The 25370-nt window shown below is 41.6% G+C and overlaps 1 protein-coding gene across 1 annotated transcript in view; it reads right to left on the bottom strand.

Moving 5' to 3' along the window:
• LOC118231060 (prickle-like protein 1) overlaps window positions 1-15253 on the bottom strand; it is a 42283-nt gene extending 27030 nt beyond the window's left edge. Inside the window, exon 1 of the mRNA XM_035424499.1 lies at window positions 14946-15253. The gene's annotated coding sequence lies outside the window, so the exon portion shown is untranslated. The remainder of the gene's footprint in view (window positions 1-14945) is intronic.
• Between the last annotated feature and the right edge of the window lie 10117 nt (window positions 15254-25370).

Genomic DNA, 25370 nt, shown 5'->3' with positions numbered 1-25370 from the left:
GAACTTTCGTTTTAATGTTGTTAAAAAAAGGGAGGAGAACCTTCTGTCGTTACAGTGGGCCGTTACTATGGAGACACCCCCCTGCACAAACTTGAACGATTAACGTTACACTGTACACCTTCTGTGGGTCATGGCTCTGACCCCAGCCCCCACCTCACAATCACCCTGGTAACAGAGCATTTGACTTACAGCAGGGGCAGTGGATGAATGCGGGCGAGTGCCACTGTGTGTGTGTGTGTGTGTGTGTGTGTGTGCGTGCGCAAGTGTGTGTGTGTTTGTGTGTGTGCTGTGTGCTCACGTTTGTGTGTGTGTGTGGTGTGCGGGGGGAGGGCATGTATTTCCTCAGGGGATTTTGGGTGGTTCAGGTGTAGGGCGCCCCCTGCAGAGCAGCCATGGGTAATGCGGTCTGAGCTGAAGCCACATCATCCATTAGCTCAGAGTACTGCAGGGAGACATTATGGGATATTTAGCACAAATAGACCAACTCACCCCAGCGCAGCTCACGCAGGCCTTTCTCCTCATAATGGCACCTAAGACTCCAGCTCCAGCTCCGGATAACTGGACCGGCACCAGGAGTGGACGGAAAAATAAATCCGACCGCACAGAAAAATAATTTCATGATGTTATGACTTTCTTCCCAGCCAGCGAGCACGCAGCCTCCCGCCTGTGAAATATCTGCCAGTCGTTGGCACCACCGTCGGCTGCCAGCGCTTTTTACGAAGTGGCGCTACAGTGGGCCGCTAATGGACCGCTGGCAAACCAAACAGCTGTGCCGGCGCTGGGCCGACGGTCGCTTATTTGGCGGGTCATCGTACCTTTAACAGAGCTATCAGCGAACGTGCGCAAAAAAAAAAGAGGACACCGTGGGCTATTCCGTGAAAACATCATCAATAATTCACATTCAGATGAGCAGGTATCATGTATTTTTAAAACGGGGGCTTAAAAAAGGAAAACGTTGGGAGGAAATAAGTGAATAAATATTTTAGCGTGAGTCCTGGGGCGTGTTTTTATGGTAGCAGTTCTGCGTCCACAAAATTGATGGTAATTATCAGAATTCCAAGAGATCAACAGTGACAGAAAATAACTGACACTAAGCCAAGCTAGACAGGCAGTCAGAGAGCAGAGCTTAGCGATTGATTACAGCTCTATGTGTGTGTATGTGTGTGTACATATGCATATATATATATATATATATATATATATATATATATCTCAATGTCTGGAATATTTATATATATAATGAAGATCTGCAATATTTTGATATTTTTATTTCAGTATGTTTTCAGTATATTACATTTCTGTAGTGAGATATACCTGTACATGGGACCACCTCCACCCCTGGTACCACACAGATGACTGCACCAGGCTTGGCCCAAAGTGCGTGGGGGTTGAAGGGGGGATTGGGTGGTTATTAGAAACAGGAAATCCTGAAGCAGTCTGCCTCCACGCTGTAATTCCAGTTTAGATGCAAAGGGGAAATATGTCCTTAGACGAGAGGGTGGGTGGGGAGGGCGTGGACCACCCATCCGTACCTTCCCAGAATGCACCACACGGGCGATCAGCGTACAGGCTGTAAGAGCCTGCGTTCAACATCTGCTCAGTTACACAGCCGTTTTAACTCTGTCAAAAAAACGAATGGCAAACAGCTGCTTCGTTTGGATACCAACGCCGATGCCTGTAATTATTTGAGTAAAATGCCGCCCTGTCAGCACAAAACAAAATAAAGTTTTAAAAAAAAGTTCAAGGCAGAAGAACAGACAGAGACGAGGCATATGTCGAGAATGAGTAAACATTCTCCGGTCCGTTTGTCTGGAAATGATGCTGCGGTCTTTTCAGTATCTGCGAGTCTGCACACACTCATAGTATATACTTGGCATTGTCAATCGGTTTTCAGAGTCCTGGTAAACCGATTGTGCAGTGCAACAAGATCATACTCGGCTGTTTATATTCCACTGGCATGGTTCAGTTATTTTGAATATCCCGTAGATGCGAGAACTTCCATTGCACATTTTTTCCTCATTAATGCAGGTCATAACGTAATGGTTTTCCCCAGCTCCAGCCACTTAAATAGCTACAGGTTAGGGGACTATTCCTCTACAGCTTAAGTTCATTTACAGTGTATGGGGTAAAGACACCTGAAACCCAAGTACGTCCTGCAGAATGGACTGCTACCTCATCCCAATTTGTAATTTGTAACCTAATTACAGGACGGGTCTTCTCCCTTCCAGGAAGATGATACAGGTCAGGAATGAAGCTGTATACCATAGCCCCCCCCCCTCTCCTATATGGTTTATAGCCCTATTCACTCTGGGTCATTGGCACACTGAACAATGACATGCCATTACACCTCACCTTGTTTTGCTTCTGATTACATTATTCACCAGTGTCCTCAAAGTCCCTGCCTTGCCATTAAAGTCCCCACAGTGGCATTAAAATCCCTGCAGTACCATTACAGTCCCCACAGTGGCATTAAATGGATATACAGTCCCTGCAGCCGCACTAAAGTTCCCACAGTACCACTGAAGTCCCCACAGTGTACTCAAAGTCCCTGCATTGCCATCAAAGTCCCTACAGTGTCCTTAAAATCTCCTCAGTGCCAGTAAAATCCCTGCAGTATCATTAAAGTCCCTGCATTGTCATTAAAGTCCCCATAGTGGCATTAAAATCCCTGCAATACCATTAAAGTCCCCGGATTGCCATTAAAGTCCTCCCAGTTGCATTAAAATCCCTGCAATACCATTAAAGTCCCTGCATTGCCATTAAAGTCCCCATAGTGGCATTAAAATCCCTGCAATACCATTGAAGTCCCTGCATTGCCTTTAAAATCCCTGCAATACCAAGAAAGTCCCTGCAATGCCATTAAAATCCCTGCAATACCATTAAAGTCCCTGCAATGCCATTAAAGTCCCTGCAGTGCGTGTGGGCCTTTTCAGAGCTGGGTTGTCACCTCGCTGTTTTCTTTACCTCCAGGCACTGACAGGAAGACCGCTTGCACATCCCAAACAGTCCCCCCCCCCCTCCGCTCTTTGAAGCCCCCTCCCGAGTGCCGCCATGTGGGTCCGTGGGCAAACAAACTGCCTTTGTCAGCTTTTGTTAAAGGGTCATTGTAAGCCGCCCGATTGTAAATGAGAGGCATGTCTGCTCTTGGCTTTGGTCAATATTGACCCACCTGCAGGACAGGCCCAAAGCCCATCTTCACCGAGGAAGATACACTTTCGACTCAGTCCTACACATGTAAAAAAAAAAGAAAGAAAATTATCCCCAAAATCAGAACTGGGAAAAAATAAGCAAAAAAATGTCTTAATTTTTTCTCTCTTACAAGATGATCTTACCGAGGGACACTTTAATTTGTCAGTTTAAACAATTTATATAGCTGGGTCATTTATTATTCATATATAATATTCATATTCATATATCATATGTAGAGCTATTCAGGTTAATTACATGTCTCCATGAAGTAATAGTGAAATGAAGGATTTGAACTTGCTACCCCTCTGGGTACAAGTCTGTTAAAGTTTTATATAGCATGCATGGAGGATGTGAACCGGGAACATGCTGGGTACAAAGTTGTTCACTTTACCCCTTTTTTCCCCCTACAAAATGGTCACACAGTTTTCCAGAGAGTAACTACTGTTCTGCTGAAAGGTAGGCTCTGGGTCTCAGTCCAGATGTTAATGATGCTCCCCTGGGGTTAAATTCCACACAGACCCCCTTGAGTGGAGAATTTACACAGAGCTATCGCGCAGGCCTTTACTTGTCTGGTTACAGCTGGCTTACCCGAAACTGCAAGGCTAGCACTGAGTCGTGAATATCGTCAAAAAAAAAAAGAGTATGAAAAAAATGTAGGATATGAGAGTGGACTGAGGTCATTCAATTAGCATTAAATCACGATGCTTTAAACTTCCTTAATTATCTCAATGGTGATGAACTAATGTAATGAAAAGCTTTTCTAGCTAGGTGAGCAGTTAGGTATTTTTAGAGGGAGTTGGTTATAGCATGTTGTTTCATCATGTCAGTCCACCTTGGAGAAGATCAAGGTGTTGCAACCAACCCATATTTCAACTGTAATATTGCCCGGACTTGCTTTCAGTGAACAATGAGAAACTCTCACCAAGCATTATTTTGTGTGAATATGTGACAATCATGACCGAGTGTAAAGAACTCATCTGAAAAAGATTCATAAAATGTTACATCTTATTTGTCCAGCTGCGCTCATTATATCTCTGTTAAAGCTTAACCGAATATTTCAACAGGTGTTATGAAGCATTATAACTGACACTCAAAAGCAAAGTCAACTGGTTCTACTTGGCGTAACTACTTTGTAGCAAGAATTATGTTTCCATGTACAAGGATATAGACACCAGGCTCTTATGGGACAAAGTATTTTATAGTACATTGTACTATTATGTTGCATAAAAATAATTGCATTTAAGTTATTCGCCAGATTCGCTTATCTGGAGAGACTTCTGGAGGACACAGAAAAAGGTCAGGCGAGGGTAATAATGATGCTGAGTTATTCGTGTCAGGGTGATAAGCCAAGAGGGGATGAGTGGCCTCTTCTTGTCATAAGACATTCTCGTGTCCTTGGGTGTCATTTCACACCTGACCACTACAAACCACATTCCCTGCTTGAGCTGTGCTTTTCTTAAACGGCCTTGTACAGCCTGACAACTGCTTTAGTCACCCGGTGCTGCGTGACAACTAGGTGTAAACAAGAACTTATGAAATGAATGATTGTGTTCTTGTTCATTATCACCATTTTATTTTACACTTTTAAATTAATTTTCCTGTGTTATTTATGAGAATGTAGTCTGCTAGATCTATCTAAAGATGTACAGTAAAGGTTGTTAAGTTAAGGTCACTCTGAAGTGTAAATTAGTATGTGCTGTAGCTACATTTGAGTCATGTAAGCATGTATCATAATGTTGGCATATATTTTATTAAATAAAAAAATCCTCCAGGCCAATATCTGCTCTAAGCAAATAGCAAGTGCATTTTGTCCTTTTATCAGGCTAACTGCAAATATTATGTGATTTATCATTAGCTTCAACATTTTTTGTCATGTTGGAGCATAGTCAGCTGGATGTACCCCCCCCCCCCCCCCCCCCCCGATGAACACATTTCATCGCAGCTGTGCAAAAGAATGCTTTTTTTTTCACTGATACATAAAATTGTCATAATATCCCTGTCTGCCTTAAACCACAGCGGAGGAATAGGCATACGTTGTCATTTTGTCATTTAAGTGCCTTATGCAAATACAAACATAAATCTGTGCAGTTCCCATGGTTATGCAGGTCATCACAGTAATTCCAAAAGAAGAAAAAATGCCCCAGTTTACAAATCCAAAAAGAACTCTTCAACAGGAGAGTAGCACCATCACCATGGAAACGCTGACAGTAGCTTTTATGAATAGCCCCAAATACGGTTTCAAAAAAGCACTTAGGGAAGACTGGCCTGCATCAGGACAGCAGCTGATTGAAGCGTAGCAGGGCAGATGCTCTGCAATGCTGGCTAAGCTAACATGCTAATTCCAAGTTTGTGTTGGGTTGGCTGTATCTGACCCAGGCCACCACAGTAAACAGAACTGGAAAAATAAATAAATAAATGATCGTCAGGGTCACGTAAATTACCTCTCTCCACAGATGTGGAACGGATGAATAAACATCTCATCCCACAACGTATGCACATCCCAACTTCTAAAAATATCCACCCTACTGTATGTTCTTCTGAAAGTGGGTCACAGAAACCATCTGCAAATTATATAAATCTGAATGAAAATAGTGCTTATAAAACATATTGAATGACGTGTAGTCAAACACCCACAGAATAACAGTAAAAAAAAACTTTATTACTGCAGCCAAGTAATAACATTATTTTACATAACATTAATTCTATTTCACAGAGGTACCAGTTACTAAAGAATATCAACACCGTTAAAGCCAGTCAAGAAATTCCAGAATCAAGTACATTGTTAGCATAACTGTGAATGACAGCAGTTAATCATAACCACTGTTGATTCTAACGCAGTCATTCTAAGGGAAATATAGAAAAACCTCAAGCTAATGACAAGTAATGTGCCCCCACCCTGAGTACCCACAAATCCCACAAGTCTGGGGGTTTTCAACCTTTTCTAATCCAGGGACCCTCACCCAGGCTCAAAGGCGTCAAATGGAGCACAATCATAAATTGTAAAAGGATTATATTTTAAAAATGGTTTTATATTTTAAAATGTTTTCCCATGAATAATTATTTTTTAAGAAATTGATAGATACGGTCTTTCAGACATAACGAAAATGCCACTTCAAAGAGGCCTCTAAAAGAGGGGCGCGCTGGCGAGACGGAATATAGATCTGTACGTGGTGATGAAGGGATGTCATGGATCAGTCCTGGATGTAAAACGATGTCCGCAATAGTATCGCTGAGTGTAGTATGTTTAATTGCCCCAGTTGTGCGTTTCATCTGCGCGCACTACGTTTTGCCACCTCACTCAAATTCCCTCTCTCCCGCGGCTTACGTAAACGATGGTTGTGCCTTAATAATTAAAGAAGACTTTCTTGCGCACTGGCTCTAACCACGGCTCCGGTTACATCACAGAAACGGCACTTGACCAAATAGATTTCACAGATTCGCACGCGCCAATATAATGCGCGAATGACGGCGTTTGCGAAAGAGGGTCGCATTATGTTCCATTATGGAGGCGGCAGCCTGTTGGATGGAGCATTGCATTTTTTAAAAATCCCACCAGGCCACGAGACCTTTTCGTGTCTAGTGCAAAAATAACTCAGAAGCTACGGGTAATGTGCGCGAGAACAAATTGATCGAGGGAGAAAAGGCTGTGTTAAAATAACTTCTCACATTTTTCTGACCGAGCTGAATTGTGTGCCCAGAACTGACGTTCATTCAACTGAACACATGGGATTTGATTTCCTAAACTGATCATCGCTCTATTAAAAATAAAAAATAAAAAAGATAATCTGCATCTTTAATAAAAATGTATTATTTACTGTCTAATATTTAATTTTAATGTTTGTTGACTGTCTGATAAATCGTTCATTAAACCCAACAGTGTCATTCATGCATTTAATGGATGGTTTGCATCTTCTCCCCTATGACATGCATGTAGGCTCAATGGAGACTCTAAATTGCCCACAGGTGTGTTGTGCCCTGTGATAGATTGGCGACATGTCCTGGTGTATTCCTGCTTTCCCAATGCACAATGGGATAAGCTCCAGCACCACCCGTGACCCTGACCAGGATAAGCGGGTATAGATACTGTATGGATGGATACAATTGTGTGGATAATGCTTCCTGGATCAGTGAAGTCATGCACAACTAAATTTTTACATGAGCCTCAATGGCTTAATGTAGTTATGATGTTGAAATAGCTACCGTGAGTGAGTTTGTGCATGCATGTCAAATGCTGAACTCGTTCCGGTCTTTGGACATTATGTCAGTAACCTTCTGAGCTTAGGGTAGGGTCTCTAAGTTCCTGACAAGCTGTCAGCTGACAGGAAGTTAGTTCAGTTGTTATATGAATGTCCATGAGTAATCTGCATGATAGAAGCCCTCATAAAACTGGGACATACATCAGGGTACTTTGTAACTGGACACATTTCTAAAGCTGTTAGTTAACAATAAAACAACAAACTGCACAACACTGTGCCTCTTGCTGTGCTTGCAACTTTATGTTGACTGAAACAATGACTTACGTTTCGGATGTCTCTGTCCTTTGTCAGAGTCAACAGGGATGTTTGAAAGGAAAGTCATGGCTTTTGTGCTTCTCCAGAACCTGTGGTCTACATAGTCAGGTGTGCACACCTTTATTCTTACACCTTGAAAAAATGTGTCAGTCAACCATTTTTCTTTCTCTTATCATTGTTCTCTAGTGATGCCAGAGCAAGCCTTCATAAACTTTACAATGGGTGGAGCTGATATGAGCTGCCAATCACTGATTTGGCCGACCAATGCAAGGAGTTTTCCATACCCAGCAAAAATACATTGATTGGTCCACATTAGTGAGCATGTGATAGCCACGCCCATTTTAGGAACATGGACTATTCCTCTCATCACTGTTATTTTCATCTCTGCATGATTTGGCTATTAAATTAGCCTAGCCTGTACCAACCACGCAGTCTAACATGGCGAGAGAGGATCTCAGGCATTTATTATAATCCCAGCCAGGAGGTCCAAAACGCTATAAATGATTAGCTTTCTTTGGGCCAGTGCAATCAACTGTGCCCTCTGCTAACAACCTTAAGCTAATGTTTCTCTTGTTCCCTAAGATACTACAGTCTGCCTGTACACCTTATCCATTTAAGGATGTAAGATTACAGTGCAGACCGTAAGTATTTGGTGACATAATTTTTGTAGTTTTGGCTCTGTACTCGACCACATAGGATTTGACATGAAACAATGAATAACGGTTAACGTTGTCAGCTTTAATAGGAGGATATCACCATATCAGGTGATCCATTTAGGAAAAACAGACCTTTTTATACATTATATAAAGTGTACATTATTACATACACATAATAATATAATAAGCACAGGTCATTCTGCACATCTAAGCCCCTCATTTATCCTAGTCTAGAGTGTAACCTGCACTGTACCTGGACACAAACACTTTAGGGGCCTCTGTCCACTATACAACCTGGAAAGCTTTTATACTCACTGACAACTCTTTAAAAAATAGCCAATACACCCTGATATCAGTGTGGAAATTACCTTTAAATTAATTTCTTCCCTTGACTCTGAAACTACACTTGTGAAAACCATAAATCTTCTACTATCACAGACTACAAATAAACCACCATCCTAATTATGGAATATTTACAGGCTTTTCCATAGCAACAGTATCCTATTTAGCTTAAATTTAGGCATTCAGAGAGTGTGCATGAGGATGTTGTCATTCACTGTAACAGCAAGCAATGAGTAAATAAATAAAATACTCCACAATTCACCTCAAAACTATCCCGCTGGGTTAAAACTTCTATAAATCAGCTAATGTATTTCTGGTACTGTATATAGGGTGCACACAACACCCCCGCAGGCTGAAAATAGCGCGGCACCCAAAGACGTAACTGAATACGCTCTCTGACTGCCTCACCAGCCCGGCCACATTCATCCTCAGCTGAACCGCAAAGTGTGAACGACAGTTTTGTGAATGTATGTGCTGTTATCTCTCTGGTAGGCTCTCAAGCGAGCCTTGGATTAGCAAGCCTTCAGAAATAAGGGATTGCAGGGATTCACGCCAATACTAGAGTGAATCCCTGCAAGAGTAATACAAACCGATGGCACCATTTTATCACCTTTAATTCATTTATTTCTATATTCTACATAAATGGTTATGTATGACCATTATGTAAAAACATTTTTATATCAGGGCTGTCCAGCCCTGTTCCTGGAGATTTATCATCCTGTAGGCTTTCATTTCAACCCTAATTTGGGACACCTGATTCTACCAATTAGCAGCACAATGCGATCTCAAGCTGTTGAAGGAGATGTGCTTTTTTAGGGCTGGAGTGAAAACCTACAGGACGGTAGATCTCCAGGAACAGGGTTGGGCAGGAAAGGCAATATAAAATATGAAACAGACATTTGGCATGATAAATGATTTTAATAATAGTTTTCTGTGTGCCTCTACCCATTTATAAACACGACCTTTGCCTCTTTGTGCTGCCTAACAGTGGTTTTAAGAATAGATTTTAAGATACTATCGACAACTTTTATGGTTTAAATGGTTGTGCCCCCAAATGCCTTTACTGAGCTACTGAACCCATGAGCTACACAATGGGTGCTAAGGTCATCTGATAATGGCCTTGCTCTCTGTATACGCAACCTGTTTAGACAAAAGGTGAGTTTGTTTTCTCTCAGCAGGGCCCTATGCGATGGAATGCATGGCCAGAGAGCACCAGAGCAGTGCAGACGGTTTTCACTTCTACAGAAATATTTTAGAAATATTTAGCTGCTTTTAGTTTTTGTGTGCTTGTGCCAGATGAACTGTAGCGTCCGTAGCATGTTTGCCTGTAGTAGATAAATGCTTCGAGCTGCATGCGCGGTTGAACACTCACTGGCTAGAGAACCGTAACAAGGAGTCCATTCTTTGTGACAAGAATAGCTCCCTGCGTGCATTGTTGCAATTGTAGACCGCCTGAGATAAAGATCACATTAGCTGCTATTTGCAAGAAAAATGTTAAAGCAGTTAGCACGCTACCTACATTGCTGAATTGAAAAATGAGACACCCGTATATGTACGGTAGTTCTGTACTGTGGAAGAGGGCACCATCTTGTTCACACCATTACACTGAAATAGCAGCTTACTGAAGATAATGAAAAGAAATTAGGACAAAAATAAATGACAGAAAACAACCAGCCCTCAAGGCAAAACCTGTTTTTATGGTCCAGCTTAGCAATGATATTTATATGACTGACAAAATACCTGAGATATTTAACTTGCTAAAAAAAAGCTATTTGCCGTGTACAATTACAAAATGTTTTTAAAAATACTTTTACTCCTTTCACCCACGATTAAAGAAAGGAAAGACCTGGTAGAGAATTAAACCACAGCACGCACACCCAAGCCAGTTTTCCCCCAGATTTATCTCTTTCAGGGCTAATCAGCTCGGCACTCACAGCTACCAATGGTGTCTGGTAGCAATATATCACTGACTATCTCAATCAGCTTCAAATAATGCATCGCACGTGCATGCAGCCTGGAGCCAGACCAAATGCGCTTGTGCAAAAACCAGACGCACGCATCAGCTGCAAACGCAGACCAGGGTCCTACAGCAGCGTTTTACTGGGTGCCAGGTTCTTTTTTTAAAACCTGGTATGCGTGGACCGAACAACAGTATGGAAAAGACTTATAATACTTATCTTTCTGTCACTAGAGGGAGGTATGCTGACCCTGTGCAGATGCACGACTGGACTCGGTCACTTTTTTTTAATTATTCATCAGAATAATTCTTTTCATTTTTTGTTCTTCTCAGTGATAAATGGCCCTAAGTAAGAGTGTGGACTACGTGTGGTCCCCTGGCTGCCGGTCGAGAGGCCCTGGCGCAGATGCCGGAGTAAACCTGCGCTGTAAACCCAAAACAGGACGGAGATCTCAAGCTCCAATCCTGGTGGGCCGCCGCGTCTGCTGGTTTTTGATGTGTCCCGGCACTTAAGTGCTTAAATTAGGCCGCTGATTGGCTAAAGGGTTTGCACGCCTAGTCCCCAAGGCCTAAATTGGCTGCTGATTGAAAGGAAATCACAAAAGCCAGAAAACCCCGTGGCCCTCCAGGACTGTAGTTTGAGACCCTGCCCTGACGCTGGAGATTTAAGAATGTACTTCTCAAGAACTTGGCTCCCACCAAGTTTTATTCCCATTTTTCAATAACCGGACCATAATTGGTTCTTGTTCAGAGCAAAACTGACACGAGGCAGTTTACAGGCACTCTGTGACTAGGAATATGCAGACCACCATAGTTTAAACAGGCCCAAATATCTCTGAGCCCCCACCCACCCCCCGACCCTACCCAAAGCTCGAGCCAAACGTGCTTTATAGGTGGAGGCCCTGTGCCGAGGCCTGTTTCGACGCCCCCCCTCCGCCTCCCCTTCCCCACCCCACACTCACACAGCCCCCTTGCTTGGACATAAATGACAGTGTTATCCAGCTGGCCCCATAACCTGGAGGCCGTCTGCTTCTCTTTTGCCACTTGGCACGGTTCGCCACTTCTCCAAGGGATAAAAGGCTGCCAAAGTGTTTGGGTTTAGTGCGATCTACCCAGGCTTGTGTGTGTGATTAATTCAGCCTGAGTACAAACACTGCTTTGTGTACATTTGCTGGTTTGGGGGTATTAAATCAACAGAGCTACATATACACACTGGCACCGAGCTTACATACTGCTCAATGCTACTCTTGGAGCTGTAGACTCTGGAAGTGCACTCTGTCTCTCACTTTCTCTCTGACTCTCATTCACTCTCTCTCCCTGTCTCTCTCTCTCTGTTTCTGACTCTATCTCTCTCACACTCTGTCTCTGACTCTCTACTCTCCTCTCTCCCCCACTCTCATTCACTCTTTCTGCCGCTCTCTCTCTTTCTGCCTGACTGTATCTCTCTCACACTATCTGTCTCTGACACTCATTCTCACACACATTCTCTCTCATGCATGCACACTCACACAGTTGTCCACACACACCCACGCACACACACACACACCATGCATGCCACAGTTTAGGATTCATTCATTCTGGATTCATTAATTTCATCTTCTGCCCCACCTTTGCACCTCAGCAGATATGATCTTCCGGACAAAATGGTTTATCTGAGCACACAAGAAAAGTGCAAATGTAAATTTTAGGGTAGGATTTTTTTTTTTTTAGTAAAATGTGACCACTAACCTCGTGGAGTGGCCTCCATAGACCAATAGACCTCGAAACATTGGATTTGGTTGGTTGCAGCTGTTTTTTTTTTTTAAACTGTGTTTAATCATAGTGCCCTGAGGGCAAAACAGACTCAGCAAAAAGGTCTACGTCACTGTTACAGGATGGTCTGTGATAAAATGTCGCTCCTCTCTAACAGTTAATTGAATAATTACCATAGAGTCTGTAGTGAATCATATCCAAACTATTTCTGCGGGAAGTGAAAAACACCTAATATATAACATAGAATGACATGATAATTTCGGCAGAAACAAAGCTCTATTAAACAGGACTGTGAAGGTTTCTAAACGTGCCTTACACGTTATTAACATACATACATACGTTATCATCCAGAATACTGCGTTTTCGTCGGAATTTAACAAATACAGACAAATTCCTTTCTTCTGAGATACGGCTAAATATAGGCCTAATGGGTAATGTATTACCCTGCAGAAATTGTGTTTACATTACTTTGTAATTTATACAGTCAGTCAGCCCAATATGGCTTCGTTCCATGCACTTCGTGATGAAGGAAAACACGTCACCTGACACCCGCTACGTTTGCGCTTAGTGGTTTACCATTTACTCACAGTGGAAATCTCGCTGAGTGAAAAGAATAAACTTAGAATTACAGCTTTGAGTGAACAATTCTGCGACGACACAAGGAAATAAACGCTTCACCGGACGAAACCGGGAGTGAGAACACACTGACCTGTGATAAATGTATCAACAGAAAGGCACATAGTGGTTTGGATAATTTTTCTAAGAATGTAAAAACAAAACGTATTTCTGTGTCTCTCTTCTCAGACGAAGAACTGGTAGGCCTATAGAGCTGTATTTCTTATAGAGGCAAGTCCTGCCACTAGGTGACACCACCACCTTGATTAACTGCAATAAAAACTCTGTCCAACTTTCGCTTGCAAATGAAAAATCCATTATCGTCCCCTCCCAGTGTTCCATGCAAGCAACTCGATGCATTGCTAGCATGTTTTCGGCATATAAAATAAGACACCGGATGGTCATAAAAAGGAGGTCTCGTAATAAGATACACTTCCTTTAAAGCTGACTCCGTCACGTCTGCGAAACGAAAAAAGGCATCACTGACAGCAAGCGATATTATCGACTGAATATATCACGTGTGTTTCATTAATGCAATTTAATGAATAACCGACCCCCCCCCCCCCCGCCTTCTCGACTGATGGCCTTTAAACCTAGATGCTGGGTCCAGCGAAACACGCTGTTTTCACCCCCTCCCCCCCCCCCCCAGCTGTGGACGCAGTGAAAGATTTGCCCCCCTTTGCCTTTGCCCCCCTCCCTGCCCCCTGACCAGACTACAGGCATGCCGATCAACCCCCCAGGGAACACGGGAGCTCAACGCCTCGCGTAAAAGTTTAGCCCATAGTCCCGTACTGGGAACAAGTAGCCTAACGTTTAATAAGTGGAACTTCGTATTTAAGCATCCAGACGTAACCCCCACCTCCTCCAAATCATGGCCACATCATATTTAACATTGAGCAAGGGTTATTGCAGTAAATGTATAATCCCTCGAGCAATTTAAAATCTTTGCACTTAATAAAAAATCAAAAAACGATTAGAAAATAATGAGAAGTATGTATGATATATACGTATTGCCTAAAGAAGCTAAAAAAAATAATTCTCAACCCTCTTTCGTGGGAACAGTCACCGAAAGCACTGGAGGTAATAAACTCGGGGATCTCCTGGTTGCGGATAGCGGAGAGGCAGCAACATTCACCGCAGCGACCAGTTGTCAGCTAAGTGACAGACAACAGCTGAACCCATAGGCTACATCTGGAGCTCTACACCACACACCCGAAATCTAACACCATACCACCTCACGTACTGCAGTGAGTAGCTTACCCAATTAAGAGAAGGGGTCTGTTTTGTTTAACCTTAGAATTTATTGTTGAGGATTAAGTTGTTTACTTAATAGCATAACCACTATAAAGCAAACGCCATATGTGCTGTTTAGCCCTGAGAAAAAACAATACTTTTCATTGGTAACATCAGGTCATCGGTGTTATAAGTAAAACGAAAACATTGTTTTTGTATGCATGATTGAAAAAAGGTTCAATAAAATCTCTTATATAAAGTGAACGCACGCAAACTTTTTTTCTTTGACCTAAGAGAAGCGAATAGCTCTACACACTTTAAATACAACACACTACTAAGGTTGGAGAGTATGAAGTTGGTTTGTTGTGACAAACCACTTCGAATGAAACATAATGTAAATGTTATTAAAATGCTATTTCCAAATGTCATCAACTTATTGTCTTAATAACGAAATTCGACAGTACATTTACACATGACAACTATTTCTGGGGCTGGGTCAAGGCAACGCAAAATTACACCTTTAACGATTATCTTACGGCCAAATACTCAATTTGTATGTCCTAAAGTCGATGAAATAATGAAATTGTGACAATTAATTTAGCAAACCAAAAGGAGTCTTCATTTGCCTTTACCCAGAGTCTTAGAAATAATAATATAAATTTTAAATGCATTACAATAATTCATACTCACCAAAAAGTGATCAACTCAGTAATACAAGATGTCCCTGGTCAGCTACTCCTTTATTTGTGAGCTAGAATCACATTTGGTGTCATTTGCGTCCGTTGAGATGTCCAGAGTGTAGCCTAACCAATGCGCTGCCGAGTCCCACACAGCTGAATACCTTCAGAATCAGTCGAACACAAGCGCTCGCATTTTCGAGCGAAGACTGGGTAGGAAAAGCGATCTAGGCAAAGCTCGACTGCTGAAGCCCGTTGAATTGAAATAACCAGTCCCGTGCTGCTGCTGCCTCACCAGCTAATGGGCTAGGGGGCTTCATGCTCGCTGAAATGACATTAACATTACTCCCTGCCTATTGGCTTAAACAAGCAACCCCCCCCCAACCCTCGAGACACCGACATTCTTGGTAGTCTGGAAAACATGGAAGGTTTGCCTGTCCCTTTTCTCTGCAATTTTTTAACCAAGTAGTTAATTATGAGAAAACGAAGCACTGTCATAGGGTTCTGATTGGAATTAAACGTTTATATTGCCCCCTTTTCATTTTTAAAGCATTCGTGCCATATAATTACATTATCATAAAAGTGCCGTCGGATCCAACGTTTATTTTACATTCCATTGCTTAGCGATTATTGCTTTGTTGTTGCAATCAAAAGTAAAAGTAAAAATTGAAGCGTAATTGTTTTTATTCCTGTACTATATGGCAGATGTATGTGTTTATAATCCATTCATATTCAGTGCTTTCCGTTTTTAGACACAAAAGCTATAAACCAACTTCATAAAGACTTCTTGAGAGGTATTTTAACACAGAGAGACAGTTTACAAAGACAGTGATATATATCAAGACTATCAAGTCAGAAGCATTTAAAGGAATAACTCCATACAAAGTACAGTATGCTGCCCATAATACAGTGTCTTTCTGTAATGTCCTCATCCTTTATTTGATCAAATATGAGTGATACAGCTACAATTTGCTGTCAGTCATGACTGGCCTCTCCACAGCAAAAGACAATGATTGGTTCATATGAATATGAAAATGATAGCTCCTCCCATTTGAGGGTTCTATGAAGCTTAAGTAATACAAAGATGTTGCATTGGACTGAATTTAGGCCTGAGAGAAAACATTTGTTTCAAACAGAACCTGGTCCAGTAGAGGCAACCCCCCCCCCCCCCCCCCCCCATGTTTGGGCCTACGATCCCATGATATCACATTACATTTATTAAGCAGATGCTCTTATTTGCTTAGAGTGGCACTAGACAGTGTAGGGAAACCATCTTTCCATTCAGCAGGCTGAAATAGTGCCAGACCTGGCTAACAGAAGTCCCAGGCCAGCGAGTACAGATTCAACATCAGTCAAGCACTAGTGCTATTTAACTATGCAAACTAAGACTCAAAGCAAAGATGCATATTGGGAAACAAAGACATTTACATTGTAAGCTTTCAGCAGAGTGACTTACACAGTTTACGACTTGTTTGATTCTTTGACGAATGGCCGCGTTCACGGATGATGGCCGTGAACATGACCTATGACCTGTGATCCATAGCCTGTGAATGCTCTCATAATGTAATCCACGTGAGCCCTTTACAATGACTGTACGTCATTTTCCCCATTCCCTGACCTACAATCCACAATCTTCACAATCCACAAGCCCCTCTCTCTCGGAAATGCAACATCTCGGATGACAGCGGTTATCACAGTTGATACCACATGTTTTTTTTCTTCCTTCTTATTCTTTTCACTCCTTCTTCATGACCCCCACAGAATAGGCTTTTTAAACGAAATCGCTAGCTCCAATATAATTTATCTCTTTGTGACTAAGCATCCCCTGTGACATTAATCCTATTTACATTGCAGGATAAAAGGTAAGCTTATATGCACACCTTGGAAAAAGGAAGCATTGAACAGGGCTTTCTTACATCAGACAATGACCCTGGATCTAACGTCATTCTTTAAGGTGTACGGAAATCATTGTCAAGGAAGCACTGTCAGTGCTGACAATGCGTGGAGGATATCAAGCTTGAACCCATCTTAACTTTTTTCCCTCAGCTATTATGAAGGACAATGGGAACTACTTTGAAAACGATCTCTTCTGCCACTGCCAGATTGATGCGGAATTGCTTGTTTTGTTCCCTTGACTGAAAAGGACGGCCATTTCACGTCCTGGAAATACACACCTTCAATGAGATTAACATACAATCGCTAGAATGGATTTGAAGGCATGTGTATTTTTTTAAGGACCGAATGAAATGCGTATCATAAATGTGACAAATGCCCTAATCCGTTTGCGTGACACTTGACCTTTAGGCCTCTGTTCTGTTGGCGCTGGCTCTCTGACTCGGTCTGACCCGGGTCACAACCCCCTGTCCATCACATTTTTACCAGACCGAAGTCCTGATAAGTGAGACCAGGTTTTGTAACCTGAAACCTGTCCGTCATCGACACACGTCTGTGGCGGCGTGATTCAACAGTGGAGTTGATTCAACTGAAGGATTTCATAAACAACAGATGGATGCAGTCAGTGGTGCTTTTTTATGGAGGTAAGTCAGTTCTCTGCTGTACTTCTCACTAAGGTGAGGCAGCCATTGTTCTATATCAGGGAAGTATGAACACTTGTGCTGTAGGCATCTGTTTATCACATCATATTCTGCTTAAGTTTGTGTTTTATCACTAATTATGTTTTTTTTAATATTCTGCAGTTTGTCGAGGACCTAAGTGAGTGGAACAGTACAAATGGGAGGAGTCGTGTTCGGAATTGGGTTTAATGACCTGTTTAATTATGTTGTGAAGTGACAGTCAATTGTCCAATTAAAAGAGAATAAAGTTATGCATATAGCTTTACCAAAAGGTACATTAGATACCAGGTGTTGCATGACTTCATTGCATTCAACTACAACTAGTGCTTAATGTGAAAATCGCAAGGTATCAAAACTGTAAGGTTACAGAAGAGGTGGAATTCACCCTCCAATGTGACACCATACACATTCTACCGAACTTTCTGGTTCATTGTGATTGCAGGCCTGGCCTTTATTAGGATACATATTTTATTGTTTTTCTGTAAAACATCTTTGTGTATAGTGTCACTCTAAAAAGCACTATATACAAATAAACCTGAACTGAGTCATAATGGGCGATAATGTGTTTTGCTTTTTGAAACCACTGTTATAAATAACAGGATAAGTTTAGCAAACTAATGCTGAGCACAAATTGTGTGAACGAGCCAAAGTTGAGTCAATGCTGTGAAACCAAGTGGGGCAAATGTATTATTGTTTTTTTTTTTTTTTTTTTTTTTTGCAGTGAAGTTGCAGCTTTTGCACAAAATAAAAATATTCATGTGGAGACAGGTTGCCAGTCCTGAGCTGGAGGGTTCCGGAATGCTGAAAACCGAAATTGCAGAGGTGCCGGGACGGCTCTTTGTCTCGCACTGGCACAAATTAAGGGCTGCGCGTGGCCCATTGTTTCACCCTGCAGCTCCAGAAGCGAGCTATTCTGGGGCATTTCTCGCGCGCTTCGAACGAACGTGCCGAAAATTGGACGCGGGACCATTTTGTGCAGCCCTTCCCGGCTGAAGTGAAATTGATGCGTATATCATATCTGTCAAGGGGCCGATTTAAGTCTCGCCAAACTGGTAGGACCAGCATCTGTAGGCAAACTGTCCACCTCTGTGCACCGTTCTTATCTGCCTTAATATTTATGGATCTGTCAGTTGTAAAGACTCTCCCAGCAATTCCACTGAACCGTAAAAATGCACACAGCGCTTTTAATGCAGTGTGCATTGTAAAGTTTCATTTTTAGCCCGTAACAGTTGTTCAGATTGAATCATACACTTCACAGGAAATGTAAGTGTTACTTTTGTGTGTATTATGGGTAGATAGTCATATCAATGCTTTAATCTTTCAGTGTATCAAACTTTCAATTTGGTATGCTATCTTATTTATAATTTGATTGAATAATTGCTGAATCATGGTTAGACGGAATTCATTTCGAATGCACTGAGATGTATTTTTCAGTGACTTGCTTTTTAATTTTACAGAAGGATTGGCCTAATTCTGCACAGCTGTAACACAGCAAGACCCATTTAAGCGCTATAATAAAAACGGGATACTTGTTGAATTCTAAAATTAAATTATGTCACAGAACGCTGCTTCTTCTCTGCTGGATTGCCAGAAGCTGGGTCAAAGTTAAAAGCCGGAGATTCCTTTCCCTCAGGAGGAAGTTAATGTGCCGGCGGTGCTAGTTAGGACCGCTGCAGGACCGAACGCTTACCGAAGTTAAGTCTCTTAATCCCTATAACGAGATTCATCACTTAAGGCCACTCCTGCGGTGCGTGCTCTCTAGCAACCCTTCACTAATTAGGGGGAAACCTGCCATGTTCCCCAATACTTCCTGAATTTCCGCTCTGCTCCAAATCTGCTCTGAGAATGCCTATTAATTCTGTTATTAATCCTGAGTGAAGCTTCTTGTGCGGATGTGAGCATTCTTAGAATGACCGCAGCAAAGCTTGTCCCCAAAAGACAGGCCTAGGACAACAACATACCTGCTCTCCAGTTATTAAAAGGAGACATTGTTCCCAGCTGCATGGGAAGTTTAAGTGCACACATACTTTTAAAAGACTTGGTGAACAGGAATCCATTATCTTACACTAACAGCCATCTTAAATCCATCATTCCCATTAACATAAAGTGGCACGCACAGACAGGAGTCGTTCTTCACCTCAAAAAATTGCTGATGGAAAAAAAAGAAAAAGCATTATTTGAGAAAAAATATCTTCCAGTAGGGTAAGAATATTTTACTGCATAACTTCATAAGATTTCTTAAAACAAGGAATATTATATTACATTTAGCAATATAAGCAATTACATTAAACAATAATCTTGCTTGGTATGAATAGTTATATTGAATCTAAAAAAAAAACAAATGTTATTGTTTGTGTGTGTGTGTGTGTGTTTGGGTATATATATGCACACACACACACACACACACACACACACAAACACAGTAATGTATACAGTAATCCTATGCCATGGAAAGTTGGCTTGAACTGGAACTTGAGCCCATTGGCATGACCCTGAATGTCTGTTTGTCAATAGCAACAAAGTCCTTGAAGACTGCCAAACTGGGTCATTGAAGTATTGAAAGCTTGGAAGATGCGGTACGGATAAATCGGGTGATTTGGGGAAGACCTTAATCATGGGAATGTCATTATGAGCCTAAGGAGAGGAGATGAGGTTAGCGTGGTGGAGTTGTGGGACAGAAAGAGAGAGAGAGTGAGAGAGAGAGAGAGAGAGAGGGCAGGGGGGGAGGGAGGGAGGGAGAGAGAGAGAGAGGAACGCACAATCCCCTTGCTTGTGCTTGGGAGTTTGCCCAAGGAAATCTTTAGTGTAAACAAGAGCAGCAGAGCACACAGAGCAGAAACCAGAGCTGAGTTGTGTCCACCAGCTCCCTGTGCCTGCTACACATGTCACCTGGCTTTTCTCTGCGCTCAGACGCTAGCCAATTAGGACGGAGCCCCTGAAATCCCCCGAAAAAGGCCCACTGTCCCAGCCAGGGTGCTGTATTTGCCTTCCGAGACGTTGGTGGGGAATGGCGCATTTGCTATTACAGGGAGAACTCAGGATGACTTTGGAGCTTTTGCAAGACTCTGCGAAGCAGTCAACCCTGGTTTGTTTGTTGAAAGAGAGTTGCCATAATTTTTTTTCATTCATTAAACCTTTCATGTGAACTGAAATTTCATGTCACAATTGATTAGAACTGCACATGACATGTTCAGGACATTGGCCTGAGTTCAATCAACATTTTCATCTTAATTTCGAGCTGAGTTAAGTTTTTCCCCGCATAAACAGTTTGGAGAGTGTAGCAATCACTGGAATTAACAATGTGGAAATAATATATTTATATAAATAATACATTTAATGATACATTTAAGATATAGATACATATTGCCATTATTAAGGACAAATACATTTTGATTAAATCTAGCCAAAAATCCTTTGCAGATGTAACAAATATTCAGAATTATCAGTCTCCTCACATATTACTGCATTTGTCATTTTATGCCTCAGTGCAATAATAACCAGAATAAGAATACTATTACTACAACAACAGAAATTACCATTATTATTATTATTATTATTATTATTATTATTATTATTATTATATAGCCCTACAATTTTATTGTCTTCTATTTCAATTCAGAGCATTAATTAAAATTCCATTGAAGAATTTGATAATCTTTATAGTACCTCAGGGAATTTTTTTTCAATGCATGGAAGTTTGTCTGTGCTCAAGAAAAATAAGGAAAAAAGAAAAGATGATTTCACAAAAATTAATTTAAGATTTAGCTCAAAGGTTTTCTGCGCTGACTGAATTGTAAAGGAATTCACCCCCAACCCTGATTCTAGATTAAAGCAGAACCCCCCACCCCCAACCCCCCACTCCAGATCACATGAAGCAGCAGTGACTGAGTGGCAGCCTCCGGTGTTGTGGGGGGCGGGGGGTGGGGGTGGGGGTCGGCTCTGGCAGGACGTCTGTCAGTGGGATCCCGCTGCGTATGAGCTGTTTTAGACGTCGGCAGAGCTCTCGAATCAGGCTACGGAATGTCGCAGATCCCCCATCCCATCAACAGCCAGCCTGGCCATAAGGAAATAATATACGCAGCAATATACTGTAAATATGTGGAATGTTTGGAAAATATATTTGACAACATATATTTCACAGCGGCCTCATTTTAAGAAAACTATACTGCAGCAATGCAGAAAGGGGAAATAGTCACGACACACATTTGCACACTGCACATTTACAATAAATGAGTATACCGATAATAATTAATTGAAATATTTTGAGGTATGTTCTGTCTTCGGAGCAAAGGTCTTGAAGACTGAGAGCAAAGTGCTCTGACAGGACATCGGAGGCGAACAGCCGTCCCCTGCCAGTTTAGCGCTGCTGTTTGCTGGAAGGTCGCAGTGTATTCCCTGGAATGCACGTGACAGGCACCCCTGGAAGTTTAAGGCTAAAATATGTTCCACTGGTAATGTTTAACTCCGCTCTTCTGCAGGGGGTAAGAAGGAACCACACTCAGTTAGGAAATGATCTCACATGGGTTTATGTTTATGTTTTACACACACACACACACACACACACACACACACACACACACACACACACACACGAAAACAGACGCACACACACACACACACACACACACATATATATAGTTTTTAATGGTTAAAATACAGCATGTAAGGTGTTAGTAAAATAGAGGCACTCACAGATGCAATAGCTGAAATTGGCTTCTGTTTTCAGTCTTCAATGAGCTGTCATATGTCATACTCGGATGGCTGGATTAAACTGGATTCAAAGACACAGACACCCACACACACAAGCATAAACACACAGGCACAGAACCGTATGGAAACAAACATGTGCTGAACTAAAGCACACGCACATATTTGCCCACACATACAAGCACTTAAACATTCATACACAAGTACATATGCATACAAGTATAAAATACACACACACACACATGCATGCACACACACTTCAAACAAAGAGGACTTCAGTCAGGGGATGGCACAGTAAAACCTGCATGCACACATTAAACTGGAACCTTTAGCTGGACCTCACAATGAATAATTGACAAGGTGTGGACAGGGAGCATTTTAAATGCAAACACTGTAAAAAAAAAAAAAAAAAAAAAAAAAAAAGTTAAAAAGCTGTGGTGTCGACAGTCGCTTTAACAATCCCGGCTCGGCTGTGATCCGCTTCTTGCTGCCAGCTTGCACTTCTCCCTCCGCGGATTTCTCCCGGCCCTGCCGGGGGTACGGAAAAGAATTCGTGCGAGTCAGGTGTCGGCCTCCCGGGCCAGACAACGCACCCACTGTGCCAGACAGATCGCATCGGGAACCTTCCGGAAGCCTTGCGGCCGGTGTCCAGGGGAGCTCAGAGGAGCACAGACACGCCATGGTAGCTGCTCTACCCCCTCCGACAGAGAAATGGGCCCAGATCAGCATATGAGAGTTAAAAAAAAAAAAAGGAGAGTTCGTTAGAAGACTGCTGACACGTACAGGGAGCTGAACTAAGGCCCCAGGCCTGCATTCACAAAGCATCTGAGAACAGAAGTGCTGTCCTACAATGAGGTTTCCTCCTCTATTCATATTCTCACCTTAGCCATTATGAGCTAAAATGCAAGTCCCTCACTCAAATGGTTTGCCTACTTTCGCTTTTAAATTTGCTGAAAATCCAAACCTAGCACACTCAATCGATCTGTCTTGGGGGAAGGGAGTCTTCAGAATCCACCAGTGTTATAATACCCACTCAGAAGTATTCCCTGTTCTAACTCCTCATTTGTTTTCCTTTTAAATTATCTGGCTAGATGCTGTGGAGAATCTTTTATTAATCCAGAAAGGATGACCTACACTCCACCCAGTCCGTGATGCGTTATCCAGGCATGCCCTCTATAGCCTGACAGATAGGGCAGCAGAGACCAGATTCTTTCTGCAGAGCAGATAAGACCAGTTAAAAAGAACTGGCCGTGGAAAGTGAGTTTAAGTTTGTTTAAAAAATAATCTTTGTGTGGGTAACCTCAGAAAGAGGCTAAGCCAAATAAAGAGAAGAGCTGTAACACATAGATATTCGTTGGTATTGGCACATTTACGGAACAGGATGAGAACAAACTTATTTTTTCAACTTCTTCGATGGCCTCATTGGTGATTTGAAATGCTTCTTTTTGTTATAAAGTTCTTTTGTTGTGAACTGTTTCAAAAATCAGTTACTGGCATTATTTGAACTATTTTTCAGTTCCTGAAGCCCCATCTACTTCCCAGTACTTTTTGCCTTGTGTATCTTGGATGTATCTTCTGTAGTGTGGCCTACAGCTGTCTGAGAGGTGTTGGCTGTGCTTACGATAATGTGGTTGAGAGTATCCACAGTGCAATAATACTTTGAATCTGATGCATATTCATACACTGCATTTATACACTTCATTCATGCACTGCTGCCTCTACTACTACTACTGAGAATAATAATCCGTCCATCCATCCATTATCTATAACTGCTTATCCTGGGCAGGGTCGCGGCGGTGCCAGAGCCTATCCCAGCATGCATTGGGAGAGAGGCAGGAAAAAAAAATAAAATAAAAATAATAATAATAATAATAATTATTATTATTATGATTATATTATTATTGTTATTATTAGTATTAATAATAATAATTATTAATACAAGTATTATTATTATTATTATTACAATGCATAACATTAAGTCAGCTTTTTTGTGGCTGTAGCAGACAGTAGTTGCTAGCTCACAGACAGTTTGGTGAAACCACAGGAGGCAAGTTATGGGATTTCACACAAGCAGCACTATTTAGCTTCCCTATAAAATATGTAAATCTGCTGGTTAAATTATACAGTGTGGGTTGCACTGCTTTGGAAAATACCATCAACCAGCTTTGTTTCGCCACCAAAAACAGTTGCCTGCGGATGGAACTCGTAGTTCTCTATAATAACAGCACTTTATGCTGTCTGGACTATTTCTGCAGTCTTGTTACGGTCAAAGAATTAAATAAATGGATTTCCTGTGCAGTATTAACTTTCTAATGTATCACGCTTCATAAATATATTATTCTGAAGCTCGATGAGACTGCATGGCTCCATTCCTAGAGGGCCGGGGTGTTTACTGCTTTTGGTTCCAAGTAATTATTCTGCCTTACTTTAAAGCTGCTTCTCTACATCACTCACTGTATAAGATCACAGATAACATTTCCCCAAAGAGAGGTGCAACTGTTGATGATTGATCTGCAGCTGCAGCACATCAATTTATTTGATCAAAAATGTCAAATCAAATAATTGACGGGTTACTGAAATAACTGAGAGAAGAAGCTGTTGAGAAATATCTAAATGGGTTGAGTGTGGTTGTGCACGTTTGAGTTAGATCCATGAATATTTATATATTTGATCTAAAAAAGGTCATCAGTTCAATCTTTTGGGGTGTGTGTGAATGTGGGTCTGTTTTGTGTCTTAGAAAGGTACAAGCTAAAGTACTTTGTAAGTACATTTTGGAAGAAAAATGACTTCAAACATTTCCTTGTTCAAAAGTACTTATATTTTGTACATAATGTACTATTGCGTTATTGTGTGCTGTTTTAATTCATCATATTTATATTATTAAATGATTATACACACAGTGAAATGGCAATGGTAATGGTAAAGTTCTTTAAGTTTTGGGGTCGGAGAAACTTCCGTAGCAGTTTTTTCATTCCAGTTTTCTCTTCTTTCCCAATTTGGAATGCCTGAATTGAATTTATTTGACTGTCTCCTCACTGACATCCAGGCAGACTTGCACACTGACTCCACTCTTTCGGCGCGATGGGTAATGGTAATGGTAAAAGTAAGTGCAGGAACAGCAGTTGATAGCAGGGAAACTGTTGTCACTCTCTGAATCC

The sequence above is a fragment of the Anguilla anguilla genome, chromosome 7 (genome assembly GCF_013347855.1).
Source record: "Anguilla anguilla isolate fAngAng1 chromosome 7, fAngAng1.pri, whole genome shotgun sequence".
Taxonomy (NCBI): Eukaryota; Metazoa; Chordata; class Actinopteri; order Anguilliformes; family Anguillidae; genus Anguilla; species Anguilla anguilla.
This window is presented reverse-complemented; position numbering and strand designations above follow the sequence as displayed.